The 8,275-nt window shown below is 39.5% G+C and overlaps 1 pseudogene; it reads left to right on the top strand.

Annotated features, from left to right (window-relative positions):
• The first annotated feature begins 201 nt into the window (after positions 1-201).
• Positions 202-5,497, top strand: LOC138167566 (glyceraldehyde-3-phosphate dehydrogenase-like; annotated as a pseudogene).
• Positions 5,498-8,275: the final 2,778 nt, after the last annotated feature.

Below are 8,275 nucleotides of genomic sequence, written 5' to 3'. Positions count from 1 at the left end.
GGAAATTGATTGTCCCTGGAAGAGCAGTAACACTTTCTCAGGACTTCCCCACCAAAAAATTTAAAGATTTTTATCCTGGAAAAAAATTTACAAATCTTGTTATTTAGCTATATATCTGATATTTGTCATTGATGCATGTAGATCTCACACTTCAGAAATACACACAATGTACAATGAAGGAAAAAGTCTTAGAAGCTCACGATGGCTGAGAGATGCCATTGTGAGAAAGGGATGCCAAGGGTGGCTGTAAGCAAAAAGAGTTTGTCACCACTTCAATGTCCTGAAAGAAGCAGGGCAGCATATTTGCCCAACAGGAAATCTATGAGGACCAAATGGGAAGTTTGGAACAGAGGAACAACTTTACCTAATAGGTGACATGTCAGGCTAGGACTCTGTGAAGCCTCTCAGGACAGGGCCTGCCATCGAGAGTCATGAACTGCTTCAGTCTTATGGGTCGCCCCATTCCCATCTCACTGTTAACATGCTGTGCGTGCACACTCTCTCCTACGGACTCCGTGTGAGTTGGTCAGAGAATGTCACACAGGTTTATGAAGCATCCACCATATTTTTATTAGTCTTGTTATTACCTTCTATTGGGTACATCCTATAATTATATTTGCTTTTGTCTTATTTAGTAAATGTTTTATGCTTAAGAGTTAATGGTGTCATGGTGATTGATTGATTTTTGCAAATGGGAAATACACTGGCAAGATCTCAGAAGCTAAAGTGAGTAGTAAGAGTATAATCCTCCCTATAAAACTAGGATTTTACCTAGGACCCAGAGAGAGTTAGAGTTGAGGCTGTGTGGCTGCCCCACTGGGTACAAAACCCTGATATGCCTTGGTGACATGACAAAGTCAACGATAATACAAGGAGAGAGAGCCTGAGGAGAAATGGGAGGTAGCTCCACATCCTTCAAATATGCTACATACACATATCAATCATTTAATAAATGCATTTTAGTTGATCTCTGCCTGATAAGAAGTAACTTCTTTGACTGAATTTTTCACTTTTCTTTTTCAAATGATTGTTTAGTATTTATGTTAATATTCTTCTACTGATACTCTCCAGAGAGATGTACTTACTATAGTGGCCCTTGCTTTAAGTGAATACATTAGCGCTCCCCACCCCATCTCCCACCAAAATTTAAAAATTTTATATAAAAGCTCAAATAGGATGGTAACTTGCTCCAAAAATGATGCTCTATTCTATAAAGCAATTCACTGCAAGCTTTCTTTAAATATTAATCTCCCTTACTATACTAAATAGGACTCACATTCCATTAACAAATATTTGATTCACATGCAGCTTTTTTGAAAACACATTGATTACATAAAATGAGGCACACCAGTTAAAAGACCTTCCTTACTTTCTTCCATCACCAGCTTTGTCAGTTTATCTCATAGTCTTTCTACTATGTAAAACATACAAACACTCATCTCCATGAACAAATTTCACCAGCAATATTATTATCTCTATTTCTCCCGCCTGGAGCCTCACTAGTAAAGAGAATCTGGTCCTAAGAGAGGTTTAGTTCTCCTCTAAACTTTATGCCTAGCTTGAAGTGAGATTCCATTTTCTGGCACAGCACCCTGCTTTCCACAGTCCACTGTTAACCATGAAAATCAATGCAGTAATTGTCAAAGGAAAGGGGGAAAATCTTGAAAGAGGGGGACTTGTTTTCAAAGTAAAAATTTCAAATTGTTTGCACAGCCAGGAAAATAGCTTCCTTTCTGAAATGCCAAGGCTTTCCTATTTCATTCACTGATTGATTTATAAATACTGATTTCAGGCCAGGACCTGATACATGTTCTAGCACCACCAAGAGATTCATTTTCTGTGAATACAGGTGAGATGAAAAGGAAAAACATATGAAACCTTGAAGAATTAAGGACTGGCTTTATTTAAAGTTACACACTGTATATCTATATAATACACACACACATACATATACATACATGCATGTATATAATATACACATACACACATATTTATCGTTACACACACACACACACAAATCCCTAATGTATTGATGTATTCTGGGAAAACTTAGAGACTTGTATTTTTAAGTATGTTTTCATTCTAGGATTTAATTATTATTTTTATGACATGGTAAAATCTCAAATATCCAGAACACAATTAACCAAAGCAAACACATAACAGGAGATAATGTGACCTTATAGACCTTGGAGTCAAGAAGTCAGAATCCCAGTGTTTATTCTACCACTAAAAACCTGTGTGAGGGGTGGCTAGGTGGTGCAGTGAATAGAACTGGCCCTGGAGTCAGGAGGACCTGAGTTCAAATTCAGCCTCAGAAACTTATCACAAAAATCTAGCCATGTGACCTTGGTCAAGTCAACCCCAATTGCCCTGCCTTCCCCCTCCAAAAATAATAATAATAATAAACTGTGATTTCAGTTTCCTCATTTGTAAAAAAAGGAAAAGGGTTGGTGTAACCTTCCTCTAACCTTCCCAACCATCTCAAGCTGTGCTGTGTCTATGCCGACTCCCCTCCTTGCCCTCCCTTCACCAGAACTTAGAATCTCTCCCCTGGTACCCTGACTATCTTACTTGCTAATAAACAACAGCAACAACAATAATATTTATATAATGCTTTAAGGTTTACAAAGCACCTTATAAATATTACCTCATTTTGTCCTCCCAATCACCCTGGAAAATAGGTGTATATAATTTACCCAACACTTATTATGGTGTCCAGCCCATAATAACTAACCACTTAATAAATGCCTTTTTCGTTCATTTATTCGTTCATTCAAAGCTCCCTTCTGGCCTTAAAATTTCTATAATAATTCTTTTTCTTCACTTCATTTTGAGAAGTCAAAAGAAACTGAAATGAAAAATTTAGTTAACCAATATGAAAAAAATGAGGTCATGTTTAAAGGACAGGACAGAGTTAGCCTTACCTCCTACATTTTTTGTAAATACATTTGTAAGCTTGTAAAAAGAAAAATTATTTTGAAAATAATAAGTCCAAGTCCTTGTAAGATCTCCAATTAACAACTAAAGATTTAAAAGTGTTCAAAAGACTGTGCTTTGTCAGGCAGGAAAATGGAAGCAAGCATTTTAAAGAGATTTTCAACAATAGGCATTGAAAGAAAAATACATTTCTAATAAATGCTAAATTAGTCAGAATACCTCATTTCCTGACTAATTCAGTTAATTGAGGCTTTAGTAGTAAATGATGAAGAATGTGTTTTAAAAGAGATAGTATGCACACATTTAATGACATTTTGAAAGTGAAATGGTACAGTGTCACTAGTTGCTAGGTCACTGTATTAGGAATCAGAAAACTCTGCTCTTCTAAATCACTGATTCTCAAACTTTTTGAGCCCATATCAGTAAAATATATCCTGAGCACTCATACCTAATACTTGAATATTTATTTGTCATAGGAGACTGACCACTAAGTGCCCAGTATATTGAACATGTGCAATTTGCTGTGCCTAATGCCAACCCATGTGGAAGCCTGGGCAGCCAGCTTCAGGATGTATGCCATGGAGGGCCTTGCCCCACCACTTCAGAGCATAAGCAGGTATTCTGAATGTTTGCTTTCTACTTACTGTATGGTGAAAAACAGCCTTTTAATTCACCTCTTAGTCAGAACTGAGTGTGCATTTGTTGTAGTTGTTTTTGTTCAGTCATTTTCAGTCATATCTGACTCTTCATAACTCGATTTGTAGTTTTCTTAGCAAAGACAGTAGTTTGCCATCTCCTTCTCCAGCTTGTTTTAAAGATGAGGAAACTGAGGCAAACAGGGTTAAGTGACTTATCCAGGGTCATCTAATATCTGAGGATAGATTTGGTCTCCAGAAGATGAGTTTTGCTGATTCCAAGTCCAGGGATCCACTGATCACCTAACGGCCCTGAGTATGCATTAAAAGGGCATAAATAGTCTGGATATGACTTTTTGTTTTTCCTGGTGGCAAGATATACTGAAAGCCTCTGGGAAAGGAGAGAAGACTCTGATCTTCCCCACTAAGGCTAACATATGGCCTTGAACAATTAGTTTTCTTTGTCTCCCATGTTTCATTCTCTGCTATTCCTAAGTGAATGTGGAATGGGAGATGGGATGAACTAGGTTACTACCTTATGAGATTCAAAATGTTGGAAGAGACACCAGAGGTCCAGGTAATAGAATCTATACCAGGATTTAATGGAAATTGAGCCTCACGAGCTGGTTAATAACCTCCTGCATTTAACCTAGTAGTAGATAAATAAGTCAGCCAAAATGCTTTTTCCTAAAGTAAGGGAGGGACTTTTGGCTTTTCTCCCAAGCTGGGTGCCATTCATTCGCATCCCTGAAACAAGATGGTGAGGTGAAAGTCAACAAATTTGGCCGTATTGGGTGCCTGGTGACCAGGCCTGCATTCACCTCAGGTGGAATAGACATCGTGGCCATCAGTGACCCCTTCATTGACCTCAACTACATGGTTTATGTTTTTCAATATGATTCCATCCATGACAAGTTCAAAGGCACTGTCAAGGCTGAAAATGGGAAGCTGGTGATCAACGGAAAAGCCATTACCATCTTCCAGGAATGGGATTCCACAAATATTAAATGGGGAGATGCTGGAGCTGAGTATATTGTAGAGTCCACTGGAGACTTTACCACCATGGAAAAGGCTGGTGCTCACTTGAAGGATGGAGCCAAGAGGGTCATCATCTCTGCCCCTTCTACTGATGCCCCAATGTTAATGATGGGAGTGAACCATGAGAAATATGATAATTCCCTTAAGATTGTCAATAATGCTTCCTGTACTACCAACTGCTTGTTCCCCTTCGTCAAGGTCATTCATGATAATTTGGCAGTTTGGAAGGACTCATGACTACAGTCCATGCCATTACTGCTACCTAGAAGACAGTAGATGGCCCCTCTCGTAAGCTGTGGCATGATGGGCACGGTACTGCCCAAAACATCCTCCCTGCTTCCACTGGTGCTGCTAAGGCTGTAGACAAGGTCATACCTGAGCTGAATGGAAAGCTCACAAGCATGGCCTTCTATGTTCCTACTCCATATGTATTTGTTGTGTATCTGAGCTGCCACCTGGAGAAACCTGACAATTATGATATCAAGAAAGTGGTGAAGCGGGGCGGCCAGGTAGCACAGCGAGTAAGAGCACCGGCCCCAATGTTGGAATGACCTGGGGGATCGAATCCAGGCTCACATACTTAGCACCACACCCAGAAATAACTGGCCGTGTAACCTTGAGCAAGTTACTTAACCCCAATTGCTTTAAAAAAAAATAAAAAGTGGTGAAGAAAGCATCAAAGGGACCCTTGAAGGGCATCTTGGGCTACAGAGAGGACCGGCTTGCATCCTGTGTTCAACAGCGACACTCACTCTTCTACCTTTGATGCTGGCATTGCTATTGCCCTCAATGATCATTTTGTCAAGTTCATTTCCTGGTATGACAATGAGTATGGTTATAACAAGCACGTAGTAGACCTCAAAATCTACATGGCCTCCAAGGAGTAAAGTAGAAAACTGTGGACTTTCATTCCCAGTCAAAAAGAGGAGATCCAGGGGAGTCCAGGTAGCACAGCGAATAAGAGTACCAGCCCAAGAGTCGGGATGACCTGGGATCGAATCCGGGCTCAGATACTTAGCACCCACCCAGAAACACCTAGCCGTGTAACCTTGAACAAGTTACTTAACCCCAATTGCTTAAGGGTGGCCAGGTGGTGCAGTGAATAAGAGCACTGGCCCCAGAGTTGGGATGACCTGGGATTGAATCCGGGCTCAGATACTTAGCACCACACCCAGAAATAACTGGCCGTGTAACCTTGAGCAAGTTACTTAACCCCAATTGTTAAAAAGAAAAATCCACCATGGTGGAGCCCACATTCCTAACCTACATTTCTATACTAGGGATCCCATGTCCCATTCACATCCTCATCCCAAAGCACCCCTGTAATAGGGGGGAGAAGGCTAGAGTCCTGTATTATGCACCATCAATAAAGTCATCACTTTCAGTGCAAAAAAAAAGAAAGTAAGGGAAGGATTCTGTTCATTGACCATGCTACATTTGGAAGTCAGCTTGGTAGGACACATGGTTTGTAGCAACTGTGTTAAGTTGGAGCCTACTCTCTCCTAGGACCTAGGTGGTAAAGAGAGCGTAGCCTTATTTAGGGACATATTTTGTTCTTTGAGCCTCATTATATCTTCTCAGCAAATATTACTTTGTGAAAGTCAATCAATGTTAATTGTTTATCAGTAATATTGAGAAAGTATCAAAGGTTTAAATTATACTAGGGCATTAATCATTGGGAAAGATATGAAGGGAACACATTGGTACAGGCTCAAGATGATAGCATTAAAAACTCCATTGAGTCTCAAGGGTATTCCTAGAATCTTGAGGGGAAATATAATGAGCCTTAATTTGGAAGCTTAACCTGCTAATGCATACATTGGGAGAGTAAGTCCAAAGTCTCACTACAAATCTACAAATTATGTACATTTACTATTATATTACCAAATTCTAGGGACAGGGACCAGATTTGTAATTTTATTGGTATAGGTGATGAAACTCCCTTAGCCAATTCAAGTCAACACCTGCTCTTCAAATTATAGTCTTGGGGAGATGCCCAGAGAACAGAAAGTTTAAATGATTTGCTCAGGGCTGTATGGTATGAGTCAGTTGCAAAACTTGAACCCAGGTCTTCCTGGCTTTGAAATTTTTAAAAAGATGAGATACAGATGAAGATTTTTAAAAATCATTTTTATTTTATGTATTAACAGTTCTAACAAATATCCTCCCCTCACTTAAGGTACATCTGTTCCTGGTGTGCCCACCCTCAGAGAAAGGAAGGTAGAGAGGACCTGGAAGCCCACACCTTTCCCACAGCAGCTCTGAGAAAGCAGCCTCTGCTGGAAATCACTATTCTTAGTGGTAGTTGATGAGACAGTATGTTCTGTCTTTACCTTTAATGATCATCATAAATGTCCCCTAAAGGCCACAGCCTTCACTTTGTAAACCTTGCTATAAATGAATTAGAGATCCTAATTCAAAGAAGCAAGTTTGACTTCACAGGTGTCATTCAGACTTGATGGGCTGAGACCTATGACTGGAATGTAACTAGAAGGATATGCTTAATTCAAAAGAAAAAAAGATAAAAGAGTAGCGTAATATTAAGAAGGTATATTCTTGAAGACATTCAGAAGTCAGAACTGATGAAACATGATAAAACTTATTGAAGAGATAAATAATTTTATTATTGATATATATTATTAACTACCTGGACAAAAAGAGGAAGTAAATAAAGGGTTCTGGAAATATAGATTACATGCCTAGAAGGGGAAAGGAAACTTCCGACACCTACTGGAGCTCTCTCTCTGCACAAAGCAGAATAGCTAATAACTTGCTGTCTTGTCTTAATGATAATTTCATCCTTCAAAAAAGATTTTGGAATTAATAAAAGGAAAATATATCCTAGACATGAGTCTCACAAATAGGGAGGAATTGGTTGCTGGGGTAGAAATTATAGGCACCCTGGGAGAAAATAATTCTTCCCTGGGTTTGTGATAGAGAAGAAGAAAAATGATTGTAGATTGACACCCCCCCTCCAATTTTGGAAAAGCAGATTTCAAAGAATTCAAAGGAAGGATAGGTAGCATCTCATGAAATAAAATTCTATAGGAGAAATTAGCCTCGTAGGGAAGGGAACTCTCAGGAATGAAATTCTGAAGACAGAGTAAGAAACAATAACAATGACTGGGGGAAAAGGGATATATCTAAAGAGCCCCAGATGGATTGACAAAGAACTCACCAACCAATTTAGATTAGTAAAAGATATTTACAGATGACAGATACAAGGGCAGATAACAGGATGGATGTCTGATGGAATCCCAATAGAACTGCCCCCAGCCCCAATATTCTAACTTCCTTATGGGCCCCACTGAATAGCAGGCATGTCCTGATTTGACTTAACCACATTACAGGTGCCAAACTCTAAACCACTGCATCCAGACTTAATACAGTCACTGCTTCTAGCTAGCCCCTGCCCTTATATCCAATTCATATATTTCCCGCAGAAACAGGTGTGTCCATGCACTCAACCTCAACCACATTATCCATCCTGACCAGACAAGACCACAATAGCTGGCTAATCAGTAGACAGCACCACCAGGAAGCAGAGTAGGATGCTTGACCACCAAACTATAGAAGGGGCCCACCCTAAGATAGTGCCTGCATGGTAATAGTAAAGAAATGGCTTAGAGTGAGCTTATGACATAAAGAGGCTTGTTATAATGTCA

Source organism: Petaurus breviceps, unplaced genomic scaffold, assembly GCF_028583685.1.
Source record: "Petaurus breviceps papuanus isolate PSGF00001 unplaced genomic scaffold, PetGlider_PUasm1.0 229, whole genome shotgun sequence".
Classification (NCBI taxonomy): domain Eukaryota; kingdom Metazoa; phylum Chordata; class Mammalia; order Diprotodontia; family Petauridae; genus Petaurus; species Petaurus breviceps.
Note: the sequence above shows the minus strand (reverse complement) of the source record. Positions and strands in the feature narration are given on the sequence as shown.